General features: G+C 47.4%; 1 protein-coding gene across 2 annotated transcripts in view; it reads right to left on the bottom strand.

The window, feature by feature from the left end:
• TMEM150B (transmembrane protein 150B) overlaps positions 1 to 22,037 on the bottom strand; it is a 122,523-nt gene extending 100,486 nt beyond the window's left edge. Inside the window, exon 1 of one of the 2 annotated variants that reach the window (XM_063941646.1) lies at positions 21,936 to 22,037. The gene's annotated coding sequence lies outside the window, so the exon portion shown is untranslated. Of the gene's footprint in view, positions 1 to 21,657; positions 21,815 to 21,935 lie in introns of those variants that run through there. The other variant, XM_063941645.1, reaches the window with a different exon arrangement.
• Positions 22,038 to 23,580: the final 1,543 nt, after the last annotated feature.

Genomic DNA, 23,580 nt, shown 5'->3' with positions numbered 1-23,580 from the left:
ATGACTCTGCAGCACCGAATGAGAGAACTCCAGGTCCTCTTTAGCCAGGGTATCAAATTTGTAGAATTTTACAAACGTGTTCTCCCCCGACCACGTAGCTGCTCGGCAGAGTTGTAATGCCGAGACCCCTCGGGCAGCCGCCCAGGATGAGCCCACCTTCCTTGTGGAATGGGCCTTGACAGATTTAGGCTGTGGCAGGCCTGCCACAGAATGTGCAAGTTGAATTGTGCTACAAATCCAACGAGCAATCGTCTGCTTAGAAGCAGGAGCACCCAGCTTGTTGGGTGCATACAGTATAAACAGCGAGTCAGATTTTCTGACTCCAGCCGTCCTTGAAATATATATTTTCAATGCCCTGACAACGTTCAGCAACTTGGAATCCTCCAAATCGCTAGTAGCCGCAGGCACCACAATAGGCTGGTTCAGGTGAAACGCTGACACCACCTTAGGCAGAAAATGAGGACGCGTCCGCAGTTCTGCCCTGTCCGAATGGAAAATCAGATATGGGCTTTTATACGATAAAGCCGCCAATTCTGACACTCTCCTGGCTGAAGCCAGGGCCAGTAGCATGGTTACTTTCCATGTAAGATATTTCAAATCCGCCGATTTGAGTGGCTCAAACCAATGGGATTTGAGAAAATCCAAAACTACATTAAGGTCCCACGGAGCCACTGGGGGCACAACCGGGGGCTGTATATGTAGTACTCCTTTTACAAAAGTCTGGACTTCAGGAACTGAAGCCAATTCTTTCTGGAAGAAAATCGACAGGGCCGAAATTTGAACCTTAATGGACCCCAACTTGAGGCCCATAGACAATCCTGTTTGCAGGAAATGTAGGAATCGACCCAATTGAAATTCCTCCGTGGGGGCCTTCCTGGCCTCACACCACGCAACATATTTTCTCCAAATGCGGTGATAATGTTGTGCAGTCACCTCCTTCCTGGCTTTTACCAGTGTAGGAATGACCTCTTCCGGAATGCCTTTTTCCCTTAGAATTCGGCGTTCAACCGCCATGCCGTCAAACGCAGCCGCGGTAAGTCTTGGAATAGACACGGTCCCTGCTGAAGCAGGTCCCGTCTTAGAGGTAGAGGCCACGGATCTTCCGTGAGCATCTCCTGAAGTTCCGGGTACCAAGTTCTTCTTGGCCAATCCGGAGCCACGAGTATCGTTCTTACTCCCCTTTGCCGTATAATTCTCAGTACTTTTGGTATGAGAGGCAGAGGAGGAAACACATACACTGACTGGAACACCCACGGCGTTACCAGAGCGTCCACAGCTATTGCCTGAGGGTCTCTTGACCTGGCGCAATACCTGTCCAGTTTTTTGTTGAGGCGAGACGCCATCATGTCCACCTTTGGTTTTTCCCAACGGTTCACAATCATGTGGAAGACTTCTGGATGAAGTCCCCACTCTCCCGGGTGTAGATCGTGTCTGCTGAGGAAGTCTGCTTCCCAGTTGTCCACTCCCGGAATGAACACTGCTGACAGTGCTATCACATGATCTTCCGCCCAGCGAAGAATCCTTGCAGCTTCTGCCATTGCTCTCCTGCTTCTTGTGCCGCCCTGTCTGTTTACGTGGGCGACTGCCGTGATGTTGTCCGACTGGATCAACACCGGCTGACCCTGAAGCAGGGGTTTTGCCAGGCTTAGAGCATTGTAAATCGCTCTTAGCTCCAGTATATTTATGTGAAGAGACATCTCCAGGTTTGACCATACTCCCTGGAAGTTTCTTCCCTGTGTGACCGCTCCCCAGCCTCTCAGACTGGCATCCGTGGTCACCAGGACCCAGTCCTGTATGCCGAATCTGCGGCCCTCTAACAGATGAGCACTCTGCAACCACCACAGAAGAGACACCCTTGTCCGTGGCGACAAGGTTATCCGCTGATGCATCTGCAGATGCGATCCGGACCATTTGTCCAGCAGATCCCACTGAAAAGTTTGTGCGTGGAATCTGCCGAATGGAATCGCTTCGTAAGAAGCCACCATCTTTCCCAGGACTCTTGTGCATTGATGCACAGACACTTTCCCTGGTTTTAGGAGGTTCCTGACAAGTTCGGATAACTCCTTGGCTTTCTCCTCCGGAAGAAACACCTTTTTCTGAACCGTGTCCAGAATCATTCCCAGGAACAGCAGACGTGTCGTCGGGGTCAATTGAGATTTTGGAAAATTCAGAATCCACCCGTGCTGTTGCAGCACTATTTGGGTTAGTGCTACTACGTCCCCCAGCTGTTCCCTGGACCTTGCCCTTATCAGGAGATCGTCCAAGTAAGGGATAATTAATACGCCTTTTCTTCGTAGAAGAAACATCATTTCGGCCATTACCTTGGTAAAGACCCGAGGTGCCGTGGACAATCCAAACGGCAGCGTCTGAAACTGATAATGACAGTTTTGCACCACGAACCTGAGGTACCCTTGATGTGAAGGGCAAATTGGGACATGCAGGTAAGCATCCTTGATGTCCAGGGACACCATAAAGTCCCCTTCTTCCAGATTCGCTATCACTGCTCTGAGTGACTCCATCTTGAACTTGAATTTTTGTATGTACAGGTTCAAAGATTTCAGATTTAGAATAGGTCTTACCGAGCCGTCCGGCTTCGGTACCACAAATAGTGTGGAATAATACCCCTTTCCCTGTTGTAGGAGGGGTACCTTGACTATCACCTGCTGAGAATACAGCTTGTGAATGGCTTCCAATACCGTCGCCCTGTCTGAGGGAGACGTTGGCAGAGCAGACTTTAGGAACCGGCGAGGGGGAGACTTCTCGAATTCCAACCTGTAACCCTGAGATATTATCTGCAGGATCCAGGGGTCCACCTGTGAGTGAGCCCACTGTGCGCTGAAATTCTTGAGTCGACCCCCCACCGCCCCTGAGTCCGCTTGTAAAGCCCCAACGTCATGCTGAGGGCTTTGCAGAAGCCGGGGGGGGGCTTCTGCTCCTGGGAAGAAGCTGCTTGGTGCACTCTCTTACCCTTTCCTTTGCCTCGGGGCAAATATGACTGTCCTTTCGCCCGCTTGTTCCTATAGGAACGAAAGGACTGCGGCTGAAAAGACGGTGTCTTTTTCTGTTGGGAGGGGACCTGAGGTAAAAAGGTGGATTTCCCGGCTGTTGCCGTGGCCACCAAATCCGATAGACCGACCCCAAATAATTCCTCCCCCTTATACGGCAATACTTCCATATGCCGTTTGGAATCCGCATCACCTGACCATTGTCGCGTCCATAAACTTCTTCTGGCAGATATGGACATCGCACTTACTCTCGATGCCAGAGTGCAAATATCCCTCTGTGCATCTCGCATATATAGAAATGCATCCTTTAAATGCTCTATAGTCAGTAAAATACTGTCCCTATCCAGGGTATCAATATTTTCAGTCAGGGAATCCGACCAAACCACCCCAGCACTGCACATCCATGCAGAGGCGATGGCTGGTCGCAGTATAACACCAGTATGAGTGTATATACTTTTCAGGGTAGTTTCCAGCCTCCTATCTGCTGGATCCTTGAGGGCGGCCGTTTCAGGAGACGGTAACGCCACTTGTTTTGATAAGCGTGTGAGCGCCTTATCCACCCTAGGGGGTGTTTCCCAGCGCGCCCTAACCTCTGGCGGGAAAGGATATAATGCCAATAACTTCTTTGAAATTAGCAGTTTTCTATCGGGGTTAACCCACGCTTCATCACACACTTCATTCAATTCGTCTGATTCAGGAAAAACTACAGGTAGTTTTTTCAGACCCCACATAATACCCCTTTTTGTGGTACATGCAGTATCAGAGATATGTAAAGCCTCCTTCATTGCCGTGATCATATAACGTGTGGCCCTACTGGAAAATACGTTTGTTTCTTCACCGTCGACACTAGATTCGGTGTCCGTGTCTGGGTCTGTGTCGACCGACTGAGGTAAAGGGCGTTTTACAGCCCCTGACGGTGTCTGAGACGCCTGTACAGGTACTAACTGGTTTTCCGGCCGTCTCATGTCGTCAACTGATTTTTGTAATGTGCTGACATTATCACGTAATTCCATAAATAAAGCCATCCATTCCGGTGTCGACTCCCTAGGGGGTGACATCACCATTACCGGCAATTGCTCCGCCTCCACACCAACATCGTCCTCATACATGTCGACACACACGTACCGACACACAGCAGACACACAGGGAATGCTCTTATCGAAGACAGGACCCCACTAGCCCTTTGGGGAGACAGAGGGAGAGTTTGCCAGCACACACCCAAGCGCTATAAATATATAGGAACAACCCTATAGAAGTGTTGTCTCCCTTATAGCAGCTTAATATATATCAAAAACGCCAAAAAAAGTGCCCCCCCCTCTCTTTTTTACCCTGTTTCTGTAGTGCAGTGCAGGGGAGAGTCCTGGGAGCCTTCCTCGCAGCGGAGCTGAGCAGGAAAATGGCGCTGTGTGCTGAGGAGATAGGCCCCGCCCCCTATTTCGGCGGGCTCTTCTCCGGAGTTTGTGAGACCTGGCAGGGGTTAAATACACCCATATAGCCCCAAGGGCTATATGTGATGTATTTTTTAGCCAGAACAAGGTATTCTCATTGCTGCCCAGGGCGCCCCCTGCAGCGCCCTGCACCCTCCGTGACCGCTGGTGTGAAGTGTGTGACAACAATGGCGCACAGCTGCAGTGCTGTGCGCTACCTCATGAAGACTGAAAAGTCTTCTGCCGCCGGTTTCTGGACCTCTTCGCCTTTCGGCATCTGTAAGGGGGTCGGCGGCGCGGCTCCGGGACCGGACTCCATGGCTGGGCCTGTGTTCGATCCCTCTGGAGCTAATGGTGTCCAGTAGCCTAAGAAGCCAATCCATCCTGCACGCAGGTGAGTTCACTTCTTCTCCCCTAAGTCCCTCGTTGCAGTGAGCCTGTTGCCAGCAGGACTCACTGAAAATAAAAAACCTAAAAACTTTTTCTAAGCAGCTCTTTAGGAGAGCCACCTAGATTGCACCCTGCTCGGACGGGCACAAAAACCTAACTGAGGCTTGGAGGAGGGTCATAGGGGGAGGAGCCAGTGCACACCACCTGATCCTAAAGCTTTATTTTTGTGCCCTGTCTCCTGCGGAGCCGCTAATCCCCATGGTCCTGACGGAGTCCCCAGCATCCACTAGGACGTTAGAGAAAATAAGATTTTACTTACCGATAAATCTATTTCTCGGAGTCCGTAGTGGATGCTGGGGTTCCTGAAAGGACCATGGGGAATAGCGGCTCCGCAGGAGACAGGGCACAAAAAGTAAAGCTTTTTCAGATCAGGTGGTGTGCACTGGCTCCTCCCCCCATGACCCTCCTCCAGACTCCAGTTAGGTACTGTGCCCGGACGAGCGTACACAATAAGGGAGGATTTTGAATCCCGGGTAAGACTCATACCAGCCACACCAATCACACCGTACAACCTGTGATCTAAACCCAGTTAACAGTATGATAACAGCGGAGCCTCTGAAAGATGGCTTCCTTCAACAATAACCCGAATTAGTTAACAATAACTATGTACAATTTATGCAGATAATCCGCACTTGGGATGGGCGCCCAGCATCCACTACGGACTCCGAGAAATAGATTTATCGGTAAGTAAAATCTTATTTTCTCTATCGTCCTAGTGGATGCTGGGGTTCCTGAAAGGACCATGGGGATTATACCAAAGCTCCCAAACGGGCGGGAGAGTGCGGATGACTCTGCAGCACCGAATGAGAGAACTCCAGGTCCTCCTTAGCCAGAGTATCAAATTTGTAAAATTTTACAAACGTGTTCTTCCCTGACCACGTAGCTGCTCGGCAAAGTTGTAATGCCGAGACCCCTCGGGCAGCCGCCCAAGATGAGCCCACCTTCCTTGTGGAGTGGGCCTTTACAGATTTAGGCTGTGGCAGGCCTGCCACCGAATGTGCAAGTTGGATTGTGCTACAGATCCAACGAGCAATCGTCTGCTTAGACGCAGGAGCACCCATCTTGTTGGGTGCATACAATATAAACAACGAGTCAGATTTTCTGACTATATATTTTTAATGCTCTGACAACGTCCAGTAACTTGGAGTCCTCCAAGTCACTTGTAGCCGCAGGCACTACAATAGGCTGGTTCAGATGAAATGCTGACACCACCTTAGGGAGAAAATGCGGACGAGTCCGCAGTTCTGCCCTGTCCGAATGGAAAATCAGATATGGGCTTTTGTAAGATAAAGCTGCCAATTCTGATACTCTCCTGGCAGAAGCCAGGGCTAGAAGCATGGTCACTTTCCAAGTGAGATATTTCAAATCCACCTTATTTAGTGGTTCAAACCAATGAGATTTTAGAAAGTCCAAAACCACATTGAGATCCCACGGTGCCACTGGAGGCACCACAGGAGGCTGTATATGCAGCACTCCCTTAACAAAGGTCTGGACTTCAGGGACTGAAGCCAATTCTTTTTGAAAGAAAATCGACAGGGCCGAAATTTGAACCTTAATAGATCCCAATTTGAGACCCATAGACAATCCTGATTGCAGGAAATGTAGGAATCGACCCAGTTGAAATTCCTCCGTCGGAGCACTCCGATCTTCGCACCACGCAACATATTTTCGCCAAATTCGGTGATAATGTTGCACGGTTACTTCCTTCCTTGCTTTAATCAAAGTAGGAATGACTTCTTCCGGCATGCCTTTTTCCTTTAGGATCCGGCGTTCAACCGCCATGCCGTCAAACGCAGCCGCGGTAAGTCTTGAAACAGACAGGGACCCTGCTGAAGCAAGTCCCTCCTTAGAGGTAGAGGCCACGGATCTTCCGTGATCATCTCTTGAAGTTCCGGGTACCAAGTCCTTCTTGGCCAATCCGGAACCACTAGTATCGTTCTTACGCCTCTTTGCCGTATAATTCTCAATACTTTTGGTATGAGAGGCAGAGGAGGAAACACATACACCGACTGGTACACCCAAGGCGTTACCAGCGCGTCCACAGCTATTGCCTGCGGATCTCTTGACCTGGCGCAATACCTGTCCAGTTTTTTGTTGAGGCGAGACGCCATCATGTCCACCATTGGTCTTTCCCAACGGGTTACCAGCATGTGGAAGACTTCTGGATGAAGTCCCCACTCTCCCGGGTGAAGATCGTGTCTGCTGAGGAAGTCTGCTTCCCAGTTGTCCACTCCCGGGATGAACACTGCTGACAGTGCTATCACATGATTCTCTGCCCAGCGAAGAATCCTTGCAGCTTCTGCCATTGCACTCCTGCTTCTTGTGCCGCCCCGTCTGTTCACATGGGCGACTGCCGTGATGTTGTCCGACTGGATCAACACCGGTTTTCCCTGAAGCAGAGGTTCTGCCTGGCTTAGAGCATTGTATATTGCTCTTAGTTCCAGAATGTTTATGTGAAGAGACGTTTCCAGGCTCGTCCATACTCCCTGGAAGTTTCTTCCTTGTGTGACTGCTCCCCAGCCTCTCAGGCTGGCGTCCGTGGTCACCAGGATCCAATCCTGTATGCCGAATCTGCGGCCCTCCAATAGATGAGGACTCTGCAACCAACACAGAAGAGACACCCTTGTCCTTGGAGACAGGGTTATCCGTAGGTGCATCTGAAGATGCGACCCTGACCATTTGTCCAACAGATCCCTTTGGAAAATTCTTGCGTGGAATCTGCCGAATGGAGTTGCTTCGTAAGAAGCCACCATTTTTCCCAGGACTCTTGTGCATTGATGTACAGACACCTTTCCTGGTTTTAGGAGGTTCCTGACAAGGTCGGATAATGAACCGTGTCCAGAATCATCCCTAGGAACAGCAGACGAGTTGTCGGCATTAACTGGGATTTTGGAATATTCAGAATCCACCCGTGCTGTTTTAGCACTTCTTGAGACAGTGCTAATCCCATCTCTAGCTGTTCTCTGGACCTCGCCCTTATTAGGAGATCGTCCAAGTATGGGATAATTAATATGCCTTTTCTTCGAAGAAGAATCATCATCTCGGCCATTACCTTTGTAAAGATCCGAGGTGCCGTGGACAATCCGAACGGCAGCGTCTGAAACTGATAGTGACAGTTTTGTACAACGAACCTGAGGTACCCCTGGTGTGAGGGGTAAATTGGAACGTGGAGATACGCATCCTTGATGTCCAAGGATACCATAAAGTCCCCCTCTTCCAGGTTCGCTATCACTGCTCTGAGTGACTCCATCTTGAACTTGAACTTCTTTATGTACAGGTTCAAGGACTTCAGATTTAGAATAGGCCTTACCGAGCCATCCGGCTTCGGTACCACAAAAAGAGTGGAATAATACCCCTTCCCTTGTTGTAGAAGAGGTACCTTGACTATCACCTGCTGAGAGTACAGCTTGTGAATGGCTTCCAAAACCGTCTCCCTTTCGGAGGGGGACGTTGGTAAAGCAGACTTCAGGAAACGGCGAGGTGGATCTGTCTCTAATTCCAACCTGTACCCTTGAGATATTATCTGCAGGATCCAGGGATCTACCTGCGAGTGAGCCCACTGCGCGCTGTAATTTTTGAGACGACCGCCCACCGTCCCCGAGTCCGCTTGAGAAGCCCCAGCGTCATGCTGAGGCTTTTGTAGAAGCCGGGGAGGGCTTCTGTTCCTGGGAAGGAGCTGCGTGTTGCTGTCTCTTCCCTCGACCTCTGCCTCGTGGCAGATATGAATAGCCCTTTGCTCTCTTATTTTTAAAGGAACGAAAGGGCTGCGGTTGAAAAGTCGGTGCCTTTTTCTGTTGGGGAGTGACTTGAGGTAGAAAGGTGGATTTCCCGGCTGTAGCCGTGGCCACCAAATCTGATAGACCAACTCCAAATAACTCCTCCCCTTTATACGGCAAAACTTCCATATGCCGTTTTGAATCCGCATCGCCTGTCCACTGTCGCGTCCATAAAGCTCTTCTGGCCGAAATGGACATAGCACTTACCCGTGATGCCAGTGTGCAGATATCCCTCTGTGCATCACGCATATAAAGAAATGCATCCTTTATTTGTTCTAACGACAGTAAAATATTGTCCCTGTCCAGGGTATCAATATTTTCAATCAGGGACTCTGACCAAACTACCCCAGCACTGCCCATCCAGGCAGTCGCTACAGCTGGTCGTAGTATAACACCTGCATGTGTGTATATACTTTTTTGGATATTTTCCATCCGCCTATCTGATGGATCTTTAAGTGCGGCCGTCTCAGGAGAGGGTAACGCCACTTGTTTAGATAAGCGTGTTAGCGCCTTGTCCACCCTAGGAGGTGTTTCCCAGCGCTCCCTAACCTCTGGCGGGAAAGGGTATAATGCCAATAATTTCTTTGAAATTATCAGCTTTTTATCAGGGGCAACCCACGCTTCATTACACACGTCATTTAATTCTTCTGATTCAGGAAAAACTATAGGTAGTTTTTTCATACCCCACATAATACCCTGTTTAGTGGTACCTGTAGTATCAGCTAAATGTAACGCCTCCTTCATTGCCAAAATCATATAACGTGTGGCCCTACTGGAAAATACGGTTGAATCGTCACCGTCACCACTGGAGTCAGTGCCTGCGTCTGGGTCTGTGTCGACCGACTGAGGCAAAGGGCGTTTCACAGCCCCTGACGGTGTTTGAGTCGCCTGGACAGGCACTAATTGATTGTCCGGCCGCCTCATGTCGTCAAACGACTGCTTTAGCGTGTTGACACTATCCCGTAGTTCCATAAATAAAGGCATCCATTCTGGTGTCGACTCCCTAGGGGGTGACATCCTCATATTTGGCAATTGCTCCGCCTCCACACCAATATCGTCCTCATACATGTCGACACACACGTACCGACACACAGCAGACACACAGGGAATGCTCCTAACGAAGACAGGACCCACTAGCCCTTTGGGGAGACAGAGGGAGAGTTTGCCAGCACACACCAAAAGCGCTATATATATATCAGGGATAGCCTTATAATAAGTGCTCCCTTATAGCTGCTTTGTTATATCAAAATATCGCCATAAATTTGCCCCCCCCTCTCTGTTTTACCCTGTTTCTGTAGTGCAGTGCAGGGGAGAGACTTGGGAGCCGTCCTGACCAGCGGAGCTGTGAGAGGAAATGGCGCCGTGTGCTGAGGAGATAGGCCCCGCCCCTTTTCTGGCGGGCTCGTCTCCCGCTATTTAGAAAAATCAGGCAGGGGTTAAATATCTCCATATAGCCTCTAGGGGCTATATGTGAGGTATTTTTAGCCTTTATAGGTATTCATTTGCCTCCCAGGGCGCCCCCCTCCCAGCGCCCTGCACCCTCAGTGACTGCCGTGTGAAGTGTGCTGAGAGGAAAATGGCGCACAGCTGCAGTGCTGTGCGCTACCTTTAGAAGACTGCAGGAGTCTTCAGCCGCCGATTCTGGACCTCTTCTGACTTCAGCATCTGCAAGGGGGCCGGCGGCGCGGCTCCGGTGACCATCCAGGCTGTACCTGTGATCGTCCCTCTGGAGCTTGATGTCCAGTAGCCAAGAAGCCAATCCATCCTGCACGCAGGTGAGTTGACTCCTTCTCCCCTCAGTCCCTCGCTGCAGTGATCCTGTTGCCAGCAGGAATCACTGTAAAATAAAAAACCTAGCTAAACTTTGTCTAAGCAGCTCTTTAGGAGAGCCACCTAGATTGCACCCTTCTCGGCCGGGCACAAAAATCTAACTGGAGTCTGGAGGAGGGTCATGGGGGGAGGAGCCAGTGCACACCACCTGATCTGAAAAAGCTTTACTTTTTGTGCCCTGTCTCCTGCGGAGCCGCTATTCCCCATGGTCCTTTCAGGAACCCCAGCATCCACTAGGACGATAGAGAAATATAGTTTACAATATACTGTTATTGCATATTAACTGTGTTTCCACAGAGGTATCAGGTATGATTCATCATCACTTTTCTGCTGCTATCCATGCATGTGGTTTTGTAGCCAATTATTTATCAAAGGAATATGGTTGTTGAAGCAATCAATACCTTACTCTACTCCTGGTGCATGCAGACAACACAAATTTACCATGTCATATCAGATGGAAAATTAAAATTGGCAGCAGGGGTACGTACTGGGAGGGACAACGATCCTTTGACATACAGTACATAGGACACCCATATTTTGACATACATTGCAGTTGATAAAAAACCTTTTTGCATCCTTGGTGATTCCAACCCACATAGTTTTATCTGCAGCGGTGCCATAATTATCTTTAGCCTTAAATGGCTGATTAGAGGGACTTTCTGGTCCAAGGATACTAGTTCAGCTCTACATTTCTGTGGTACAGCACCAGCAATTTAAAGTTGCTGTCCAAGGTGACCTTATCTCAAAAGATCCAGTGTCCTATTACCACCAGGCATGGCAGCGGTCTTCTGTAGATGGAGTTTTTTGGCCATCGAATAGGGCTGTGGTGGAGTTTCTGCTATATACTACAGTACCCAGTCTCACACTACAACCTGGCACATCAACCCATATTGCCCTTACATGACCAGGGCTAGGAGTTTCTCTTTTCTAGTTGCCCTCAAGTAGAAGAACTGCTCTTGCCTCAGTTTTAATTTAAGTTACATACCTGACTGTATAATAGAACTAGGGAAGAAAAAACACATGGGACACGTCTTGTCTTATCTCTTATTGTTTACCATTTGACTATGTCACAAAAGGGGAGATGTACACTTGGAGAGTAAAAAAGTGGAGAGCGATAAAGTACCAACCAATCAGCTTCCAAGTGCCATGTTACAAGCTGAGTTTGAAAAATGACAGTAGCTGATTACAGTGCATCCGGAAAGTATTCGCAGCGCTTCACTTTTTCCACATTTTGTTATGTTAAAGCCTTATTCCAAAATGGAAAAAATTAATTTTTTCCCTAAAAATTCGACACACAATACCCCATAATGACAATATGAAAAAAGTTTTTTTTTTTGAGATTTTTTTCAAATTGATTAAAAATAAAAAAATTAAGAAATCACATGTACATAAGTATTCACAGCCTTTGCTCAATGCTTTGTTGATGCACCTTTGGCAGCCAAAACAGCCTCAAGATTTTTTTAATATGATGCTACAAGCTTGGCACACCTACAGATGGAGCCTCGCTCATCTAGGCTTCTCTGCTGTGCCTAGGTGCATCAAGTCTTATTAGCATAAGCCTTTCATCTATTGTTCTCAGCTGCAATACAATACAGAGAGAACAATACAGCAGGGGATTAAGTCATTACAGCAGGGGATTAAATCTGACTGCCGTGGCGCAGTTAATCCTATTAAAGGGATAGATGAGGAGGGCCCCATCTGTATCTTTTTGGGCAGGTTCACCCATTCCTTTTTGCAGTACCTCTTAAGCTCCATCAGGATGGATGGGAAGCGTCGGTGCACAGCCATTTTCAGATCTCTCCAGAGATGTTCAATCCCATTCATGTCTGGGCTCTGGCTGGGCCACTCAATGACATTCACAGAGTTGTCCTGAAGCCACTCCATTGATAGCTTGGCTGTGTGCTTAGGGTCATTGTCCTGCTGAAAAATGAACCATCGCCCAGGTCTGAGGTCAAGAGTGTGCTGGAGCATGTTTTCATCCAGGTTGTCTCTATAGATTACTGCATTCATCTTTCCCTCTATCCTGACTAGTCTCCCAGTTCCTGCCGCTGAAAAACATCCTTGCAGCATGATGCTGCCACCACCATGCTTCACTGTAGGGATGGTATTGGCCTGGTGATGAGCGGTGCCTGGTTTCCTCCAAACATAACGCCTGGCTTCACGCCAAAGAGTTCAATCTTTGTCTCATCAGACCAGAGAATTTTGTTTCTCATGGTCTGAGAGTCCTTCAGGTGCATTTTGACAAACTCCAGGCAGGCTGCCATGCGATTTTTAATAAGGAGTGGATTCCATCTGGCCACTCTACCATGCAGGCCTGATTGGTGGATTGCTGTAAATATGGCTGTCCTTCTGGAAGGTTCTCCTCTCTCCACAGAGGAATGCTGTAGCTCTGACAGAGTGACCATCATGTTCTTGATCACCATCCTGACTAGGGCCCTTCTCCCTCAATTGCTCAGTTTAGACGGCCGGCAAGTTCTTGGAAGAGTCCTGGTGGTTCCGATCTTCTTCCATTTACAGATGATGGAGGCCACTGTGTTCATTGGGACCTTCAAAGCAGCAGATATTTTTCTGTACCCTTCCCCAGATTTGTGCCCCGAGGCAATCCTGTCTCGGAGGTCTTCAGACAATTCCTTTGACTTCATGCTTGGTTTGTTCTCAGACATGCACTGTCAATTGTGGGACCTTATACAGACAGGTGTATGCCTTTCCAAATCATGTCCAATCAGCTGAATTTACCACAGGTGGAGTCCAGTTAAGCTGTAGAAACATCTCAAGGATGATCAGTGGGAACAGGATGCACCTAAGCTCAGTTTTGAGCTTCATGGCAAAGGCTGTGAATAGTTATGTACAAGTGATTTCTTAGTTTTTTTATTTTTAATAAATTTACAAAAATCTCAAAAAAACTTTTTTCACGTTGTCATTATGGGGTATTGTGTGGAGAATTTTGAAGACAAAAATGAATTTATTCCATTTTGGAATAAGGCTGTAACTTAACAAAAAGTGGTAAAAGTGAAGCGCTGTGAATACTTTCCGGATGCACTGTAGTTGGTACTTTATCTCTCTTGACTTTATCTTTCTCTAAGGCTGAGTATATATGATTATTTTGGGACTATTGAATGGAGTGCTGATGCAGTAAGTCACAATATTTCCTAACAGTCTATTGCCTGTGTGGCAAGAGCTGGGCAAAGTTTAGTGTCTTATCTACTTGTTATATGGCTTGCTTTTATCATGCTGTTTATTTTTAGCTCAGTGGTGAGAAACTAGAATATAATTGTTCTATTAATAGATAGCAAAATTAATAAAGCCATGAACACAGTTTGAATTATGAAACACGATTACACATGTACTATAGCTGTTGCATGTATATGCACTGGCTACAACTAAAATACACTGCTCAAAAAAATAGAGGGAACACTAAAATAACAGATCTGAATGAATGAAATATTCTTATTAAATACTTTGTTCTTTACATAGTTGAATGTGCTGACAACAAAATCACACAAAAATTATCAATGGAAATCAAATTTATTAACCCATGGATGTCTGGATTTGGAGTCACACTCAAAATTAAAGTGGAAAAACACACTACAGGCTGATCCAACTTTGATGTAATGTCCTTAAAACAAGTCAAAATGAGTCTCAGTAGTGTGCAAGAAGACTACGGGGTCTATTCATGAAGCAGTGAAAAGTGTGGAGTAGTGAGCCTGTGAAGAAGTTGCCCATGGCAACCAATCAGCTGCTCCATACAATTGTGTAGTATGCAAATTATAAATGATACTTCAATGCTGATTGGTTGCCATGGGCAACTTCTCCACCGGCTCGCTTCACCACACTGCTTCATGAATAAACCCCTAAGGAGGCCGAGGCTGATCTTGGAGAGAGTTGACCAGTCTGTCAGAGATTACACAGAGACGGGCCAACCACACAGACAAAGGATCATGGTGAGAAAAAAACACAAACAGTGCAAATAAAGAGAGAAATTAGTTTATCTGTAATTAGTTAGAGTGCTGAACGAACACAGCAATAATGACCAAATGGTGACTGACATACCAGTGGCACCATTTACCCTAAACAATGCACATGCAGAGCTCTGTGTGAGGCACACTAAGATAGACACATTGGGGGTCATTCCGACCTGATTGCACGCTAGCTATTTTTTGCAGTCGCCGTCTATGGGGGAGTGTATTTTCGATTTGCAAGTGTGTGAACGTTTGTGCAGCCGAGCGGTACAAAAAAAGTTTTGTGCAGTTTCTGAGTAGGTCTGAACTTACTCAGCCCTTGCGATCACTTCAGCGTGTCCGGTCCTGGAATTGACGTCGGACTCCCGCCCTGCAAATGCTTGGGCACGCCTGCGTTTTTCCAACCACTCCCTGAAAACGGTCAGTTGCCACCTATAAATGCCTTCTTCCTGTCAATCTTCTTGCGATTGGCTGTGCGAATGGATTCTTCACTAAATCCATCACCCAGCAATGATCCGCTTTGTACCTGTATGACGCTCCTGCACATTGCGGTGCATACGCATGCACAGTTTTGCAGATTTTTGACCTGATCGCAGCGCTGCAAAAAAAACTAGCGTGTGATCAGGTCGGAATGACCCCCATACTGTGACCCAGTATATGAATGTACAGCAGCCTGCCTGCTGATCAGCACATACACAGAGAACAGAGAGCCCATTACTTGAAGTGCTAGGTTATCATATACGGGCTAACATACACGATATACGCTTTTACACCAACTTAAGCGAGTCGCATCCGGGAGCCTGACACGGGAGCTTCCCATGTGCGACCCGCTTCAGGCCCCTTTCCCACCGCTGAATCCAACCCGGCATACTGCCGGGTTAGTGGCATCAGCAGTGATGCGGCCAGGGCCGGTTCTGGCGCTCTGAGCGCCCCGGGCGGCAATAGGGGGCGTGGTCATTTACGCCCCCTGTACAGACTGAAATGATGTGTGGTGCGCGCACAGGCAAAGGTCCACTCCACGAAGGGAAACTAGACGCGTAGCGTTTAGTTCCCTTCGTGGAGAGGACCTTTGCTGTGCGGTACGCGTACGTGTCTAGTTTCCCTTCACAGCGGCAGCGCGGGGGGGGGGGTAGCGGGCAGCGGGGTGCACACAGCAGCAGCGGATCTTGCCCTGGTGCGGCGCCCTCCGGATGGCGCCCTGCGCCCTCCGGAAGGCGGCGCCCTGGGCAAAGGTCCTGCTTGCCCGTGGCAAGATCCGCTACTGGATGCGTGGGGGTGTTTCATGAAAAAATGCTCCAAACCCTTTCATTTAAATTTTTTTAGTAACCCAGATTGCATTTCTCACACTTATAATGGGAAATGAGATCTGGCTGAATTTATTTCAATTTTTTTTAAGAAAAATACTGCAGTGTGCCCTGTGATAATTACACCTTAGCTGGCGTTATCACAGAGCAGCACTGCGGTATGAGCACCTCTGCATAGCTTTCTCTTCCCCCCGTTTAATGCAAATAGGACGCATTTTCTGCAAAAAAAAATACACCCAATGCTAGCGGAGCTGCACAGGTCCTGTCAGCTCACTCATGCCAGGCATCTTACACTGCAAGGCATTTTGAGGCAAGCTGTATGAGGACACATCTGTTCAGGTACATTGGTAGACTCTTCAGGGAGTCAGGGAGATTGCTGCTATTCAAGGAGTCTCCCTTACATTCAGGGAGGCTTGGCAAGTATGGTGTCGGAGTGATGGTAAGTGAGGTATGTGGTTAAGAGTGAGAGGTATTTCTGTGAATGAGGTATGGGAACATTATTTTATTGGCGGTCTAACCATGCAGAGTTTTATAACTTATAAACAATAATAAAAATGATGATTGCAGCAGGGCAGCTTTACTTGATTTGCCATGTTTAACAATAATATACAGATTACAATAAACATTATTCTCTTATTCACAGCAACAATTATAGCATTACAAAATACACTGATCAAAGATCTTAAAACATACATTAATAGTTTTCTATATTTAGACCAGAGAGGTAAATGTGTAAACACATTTAAACATCTATTACACGTCTACAGCATCCACCCATCATTATGTAATCTGGAAATCTGTTGGAGAACAGTCATGTTAACTGCATACTTTATGCCACTCAAAGAAAAATATTAAAGAACAGTGTAAACAACCACAGAAAATTGCTTATGCTCCACTGAGAGAAGAAATAAACAGCTCCTCAGACAAGCCAACATATCCTTAAAATGTAGAGACATGTTTATGTTACGATATGGGTCGGGATATAATGAAGTCCGAGTTCAGCGACCATGCGGGATTGCGGCCGAACTGGGACTTTTTTTTAAAGGGGAAATCATGTACAAGGCATGATTTAGTCTTGTAAATTATTACCCCTTTAAAAAAAAGTCAGAGTTCGGCCGGCATCACGTAGGACCAGCTATCTCGGACTTCATAAACATCCAGCTCATGATCAGAATTTCAGAAGCAGGCGATTTTAGTGGTCAGAGAGAAAGTTTATGCATTAACATAAGGAAAATGCAATTGGGCAATTACCCCAGTATTGCAATGTGTGGAAACACAATTACCCCAATGTCTGATAATAATTAGATTAGAATGAATTGGATCATTATTGGACATGTTGGAAAATGTGATTGGAAGATGATCGCTATTGGCCTACAGTACTTTGCAATTATCTTAAAACCTTCACAAACAGACACCAGTAAGGCCAACATTTTTGGACTATTTGCAGGGGCGTCACTCAGGTCAGTGATACCAGATATGCTAAACTGTTCCCCCGTACAAAAAGGGGTGTGGCTTCACAGGAAGGAGACGTGACTTCGCGCCCCGACCCAGTTATCATTCCGGGGGTGTGGCCAGCATTCCTTGAAATGTTGGGCTGCCTCTGGAGACTTGTCTGTCTGCACTGCCTGCTCCTCTTCAGTGATAGGAGCCACGTGTTGCATGATAATGTCACAGTGCACACCTGGCTCCCTGTCACTGAGAAGTAGCCGGCATTGTGGTGGCACTTTCCGCAACCCTCTAGTGACGTCTTTGGCTGCTTGTCCGACATGCCAAATTTTTTCCATTTTCACCACCTACTGTATGTGTATGACCAAATGCAGAGGCGTCACTGATTACAGTGACACCCGATGCGGGAGGGAGCATGAACTGCACGGCTATGCCGCATGCTGGCAAAAAGGGGCGTGGCCTCATTGGTAAGGGGGCACGGCCTCATGGTCAAGGGCGTGGCCTTGCAGCCTGGACCCTGTATTGTCACTCCGAGGGTTCCAGAGATGCGGGCTGCCTCCGGGTACCAGTGCAAGTGCAGTTACGGCTCCTGCACAGTGACAGGAGCCAGTGCAGCACCCTGCTCCTGTCACTGAAGAGGAGTCAGCACTTTGGTGTCACCCCTCAGTGGGTGACACCCGGGTGCGGCCTGCACCCCCGTTATGATGCCACTGCCAAATGGACACTAATCTTGTCTATTGGCTCTCCGACCAATCAACATTGATGGGCCATATGTGGCCAGCTTAATGGTCCTACAACTGTAATACATTGTTCAGGTACTGCTACTAACTTTTTGCTCCTGACAGACCACTGATGACATCACTAGGACTGATTTATGGGGCTGGAAAATGGTTACCCACATGGATTGATAATATTCATTATTGTATCGTGGCTATTTTGGGAGGACACAATGGGAAATTGGGCCTACTGCACAAAGTAACCTGTGATAGTGTAGACTAGAGTGTCTGGTAAGTGTACAGGTTCAGTCATGGGGGTAAATTTACTAAGGTGGGAGATTTTTAGAACTAGTGATGTTGCCCATGGAAACCAATCAGATTCTACTTACCATTTATCTAGCTGCTTCTAGCAGATAATAGATATAATCTGATTGGTTGCTATGGGCAACATCACCAGTTCTAAAAATCTCCCACCTTAGTAAATTTACCCCATGGACTATTTTCCTGGCAGGGATCTGTTGCTTTCCCCATAGAAAACTTTGGTGTTAAAAGCTACTGCTCTTCATATATAATTACCAGCAAAATGCACTAGGAACAATGGGGGTAATTCTGAGTTGATCGGAGCAGGAATTTTGTTAGCAGTTGGGCAAAACCATGTGCACTGCAGGGGAGGCAGATATAACATGTGCAGAGAGAGTTAGATTTGGGTGTGGTGTGTTCAATCTGCAATCTACTTTGCAGTGTAAAAATAAAGCAGGCAGTATTTACCCTGCACAGAAATAAAATAACCCACCCAAATCTAACTCTCTCTGCACATGTTAAATCTGCCTCTTCTGCAGTGCACATGGTTTTGCCCAACTGCTAACAAAATTCCTGCTGCGATCAACTTGGAATTACCCCCTTTATGTCTGCGCAGGAAATATGCTATATGTAGAGAGCATTTGTTTTTGATAAGGAAAACTAAACATCGATCACTTTTGTAAGTACCCTTACTTCCCCAGCCTGTCCAAGCATGCAGGAAAACAGAACTCAGAATAATATAATATTACTGAGCTGTAATTGGCTAATATTTGCAATAATTATTCAATAACAATTTATTTCTTCAGGACAGAAATACATGCATCACTCACTGGACATTTTTTTATTTTTGCACTGTAGAGCAGGGAAAGCCACTTGTATAGAACAGGGTCCTGATAATACAGCTGTAATACAGTTAGCATTCATTAAACTAATGGAAAAAATAACTTCTTTAATTATGAATCCAAATGTTGATTTAAACGGTTGGACATGTATTTAATATACTGCACGCATTGATGAAACCCAGTAAACTTGAACACCAAGAAGATATTTTAAACAATTTCAGGTTCTCCACCATCAGGTTTATCTATCGTACAATGCAGCTTTCAGATGATGCTAAGGGGTTGGCACTTCTCAATTTTCTTTTATATTTTGTATCTGGTCTATAAGGCTATAGTGGTATATCCATCTCCTGGTACATTTACCAAAATAACTGAGAGAACCATATAGAAATCCATTAAGGGATTGACTAACATTGTACGGGTGGTCTTCAGGTTGCCGGTTGCCGGGCTCCCGGCGACCACCATACCGGCGCCGAATCCCGACCGCCGGCATACCGACATCTTTTCTCCCTTTTGGGGGTCCATGACCCCCCTGGAGGGAGAATAGATAGCATGGTGCGCCTAGCGCGCCACCGTGCCTGCAGCGTGGCGAGCGCAGCGAGCCCGCAAGGGGCTCATTTGTGCTCGCCCAGCTGTCGGTATGCTGGCGGTCGGGATTCCGGCACCGGTATGCCCATTCGCCAGGACCCCGACCGCCGGCATACCATACTACACCCCATTGTACACCCTTATGGTATAATGGGGCATTTAAACAGGTTTTTTTTATTTTTTATTGCTGGAATCTACTTGAGGAATTAATTAAGGGTCTAACTTTACAAACACATTACCAACCATCTAGTAAAAAGAAAATGCAGATGCACACTCTGTAGTACTAAGCACTGCTTATGAGAATAATTATAATAAACCCTGCAATGTAACGGAGCAAAATTGAGGTGCTTAGCATAATTTTTGGCAAAAAATATATAAGCCCTCCAACCGCGACCAGGTGACCTCATCTAGTGGGTTCCTAACACTAAGGTTCAAGGCCCTCATTCTGAGTGGATCGCTCGCTAGCAGCTTTTAGCATCAGTGCAAATGTTTAGCCGCCGCCCTCTGGGAGTGTATCTTAGCTTAGCAGAAGTGCGGACGAAAGATTAGCAGAACTGCTCGAAAATCTTTTCCTGCAGTTTCAGAGTAGCTCCAGACCTACTCCTAGATTGCGATCACCTCAGTCCGTTTAGTTCCTGCTTTGACGTCACAAACACGCCCTGTGTTCGGCCAGCCACTCCCCCGTTTCTCCAGCCACTCCTGCGTTTTAGCCTGACACGCCTGCGTTTTTTTAGCACACTCCCGGAAAATGGTCAGTTTCGGCCCAGAAACACCCACTTCCTGTCAATCATTCACCGATCAGCAGAGCGACTGAAAAGCGTTGCTCGCCCCTGTGTAACATTGCATAGTTTTGTGGGAAATTACTTGGCGCGTGCGCCCTGCGGCCAATACGCATGCGCAGAACAGCCCATTTTTAGCCTGATCGCTATGCTGCGAAAAAACAGCAGCGAGCGATCAACTCGGAATGACCCCCTAAGTCAGCTCTGTTCTACAAGGCATCATACCAGTGAGAGCTTAAAGTGTTAGTAAGTGTTACATAAAGTGTTACATAAATTTGTAGAAGATATGTGTTATGAGTGTGAAATTGGTGAGAGTCTACTAGAAGAATTATTAAAGTTCTAACTTTACCAAGGCATTGACAACCATCTACAATGCCATGCATAAACTAGCCCTGGAAGGGTACACAGAGAATTTTCCTCGTGGTATATGGATTGGTAGTGACTGATAAAAAGGATTTAATACAAGCCCATCCCCAAGAGGTCATTTCAGCAAGACAGACTGATACAGATTCAGCGTCCAATCATATATGCTGTACCATATAAGGCTTTGCTACTTCAGTTGGGATGCAGACAAAATTCAGATTAATGCTACAGATGTGACAAGATCCTGAAACAAAACCCAGGACTATTGGTGGTGACACTTAGAAAAAATACTACTTGTACTCCACCGCCAATGCTGCTGTTTTAGGCTTTAGAAATAAATATTAATCAATGGAAAAAAATAAAATCCCAAATGACTTCTTTAGATTTGGAAGAATACATTATTATCATTTATTAACAGTTTCTTATATAGCGCAGCATATTCCGTTGCGCTTTACAATTAGAACAACAGTAATAGAACAAAACTGGGTAAAAACAGACAGACATAGAGGTAGGAAGTCGAGTTAGGAATACATGAATATGGAAACACTGCTTTAGAACCTCTTTTAGCTGTGAGTCACTGGTCACAATCCATAAGATTTGGGCACCCTGATGCCATACCCAGCATTCAGACAAATGGTTGTAACTTGCATGTATAACTAGGTGCAGATGCTGTATTGCATCTGAAATCACAGGTGCAATTTGCATTCATAAAAATAGCCACAATTGTGACCATATGCCAGGGGCGCCGGAATGGTTTGTGGTTGGGGGGGGGGGGGGCATAGTAAAAAATAAATTATGCCGCACCCCCCGATTCGCCCCCCCCCCCCCCCCCCCCCCCCGATTCGCCACCCCCTTCCCGTGCGGGGAGCGGTTACCTCCGGATCCCTGTAGAGACTTCTACTTTAAAAAAAACCTGCCACCGTCGCCGCAGCGTGCTGCCCCATTCTGTGTCCGACTCCTGGCCGGCTCTTAGTCTTCAGGGATGCATTACGGAGAGGAGGCGTGGCCATGCTGGGCCTGCTGGGACATCCCCGCCTCCTCCCAGTACTAGTAGTGCATCAGTGAAGAAGAAGAACTGGCTAGGACAGTACAGGGGGGAGAGCATGCTGTGGCACCGGCGGCAGACTTTTTAAAGTATGAGGGCGGGATGTACCTTCTCACCGCTCCGTTTACCCAATCACCAGTATGAACTTAAGAAGCATTGCCGCTCTTCCGCACCCAGAGCTCAGCGTTGTGGATGCTGCACTCTCCATAGATACCCTCCTGCACATGCGCATGCCATAAGATCTCGTCATGCGCATGCTGAGCCCTGACTGAGTGGCCGCTACGGAGGAGCGGCGATGCTTCTGTTCATTCATGCCGGCGATTGGTGGGGAGAAAACAACGGGACAGAATGGCAGCGCCGGGAGGGGAGTTTCAGCGGAGATCTGGGGGTAAGCGCTCCCCCTCCACAGTGCCTGCGCCTCTTAAATGTTTGGGGGGGGGGGGCATGCTGCCCCCTTGCCCCCCCCCCCCCCCCCCCCCGTTCCGACGCCCCTGCCATATGCAAAGCAGCACGTATCTGAAGATGCGTATTGGTAGGTGATAGTGACATAATGTATGCACCAAGTTTACGGTAGGAACACAGCAGAAAATTTACAAACAAGCAATGTGTTAGTGCTGGAGACCATCATCATCATCCACAGCACGGTGGGCCTGATTCAGATGTGGTTGGAGGTGCTATCACTATCTTGGTAACAGCAGTGATAGTGCAGTATGGTAACGCAGCAGGAGGCGTCTATTGCAGGCATATGTTTCCTGTTGCAGTGGTGATGTGAGCTGGATCCTAGGACGCAGCATCCGATCACTGCAGCGCCATCGGGTGGCTTCCATCATCCATGGGGTCACCCAAGCTGCCCGTCACTAGTGCTTGTAAGAGACCAAGAAATCTCTGCCCAATGATGGAGATCCTGGCCTCTGCCCTCTCCACAAACAGAGACTTTGCAGACCAAAAAACGCCATCAGATAGTTAATTACGGACAGTCTGATGCCGGGCTGCTTCCTACGCCGCAGGCCCCATCCGCACAGAATGGGTCCTGCCATCGCTCAAAGTACTGAAAACCGGTTCTTTGTGGCATGTGCTGCAGCAACAACCAGACCTGAATGAGGACCAGTATGTATCTACCCCAGACCAATAATATAGCTTTCTCATGGTGCATATGTGCCTTTCTACCAACCTCCATCTATTCACAATTGCTTGAATAAACCATTACTGTACGTAACCCCCATCCCACATGGTAAAAGCATGTACATGGTTGCATATGCTAGAGGCCACTGTTCGGGATGTGGTCAAAATCCTGAAGCTCACAATTAAATACCGGTGACAGGATCCCGATGGATCAAAATGCTGACAACTGCAGATGGTAGGCATTAGGGTTGGGCTGCAGATTGAGGGGTTAGGGTTAGTATGCAGGTGGTGGGGGTTCTGGGTTAGTATTGCGGGGTGTTGGGGTTTAGGGTTAGGCTGTAGGAGGGGAGGGCTAGGGTTGGGCAGTCTACAACTTGGGCTCCCTTCTACTCTTTCTAGGATTTTCACCGTTAGGATTCTGCTACCGGCATTCTGACTTCAGGATTTCGTACCCAACTCCACTGTTCTGGGCAGGTGCAATGCCAGGACACTATACCAACTTGTACTCATTGGGAATCAGTCCTATAATGTCCAGTAGCATCCTTTCTCTGCCTTCTCTCCCCTTCTTTTTGTTTAGTTGTCGTTTATGTCTACATCAATAACACTGTATTTCAAAATTCAACAAAAATAC

The sequence above is a fragment of the Pseudophryne corroboree genome, chromosome 10 (assembly GCF_028390025.1).
Source record: "Pseudophryne corroboree isolate aPseCor3 chromosome 10, aPseCor3.hap2, whole genome shotgun sequence".
NCBI lineage: Eukaryota > Metazoa > Chordata > Amphibia > Anura > Myobatrachidae > Pseudophryne > Pseudophryne corroboree.
This window is presented reverse-complemented; position numbering and strand designations above follow the sequence as displayed.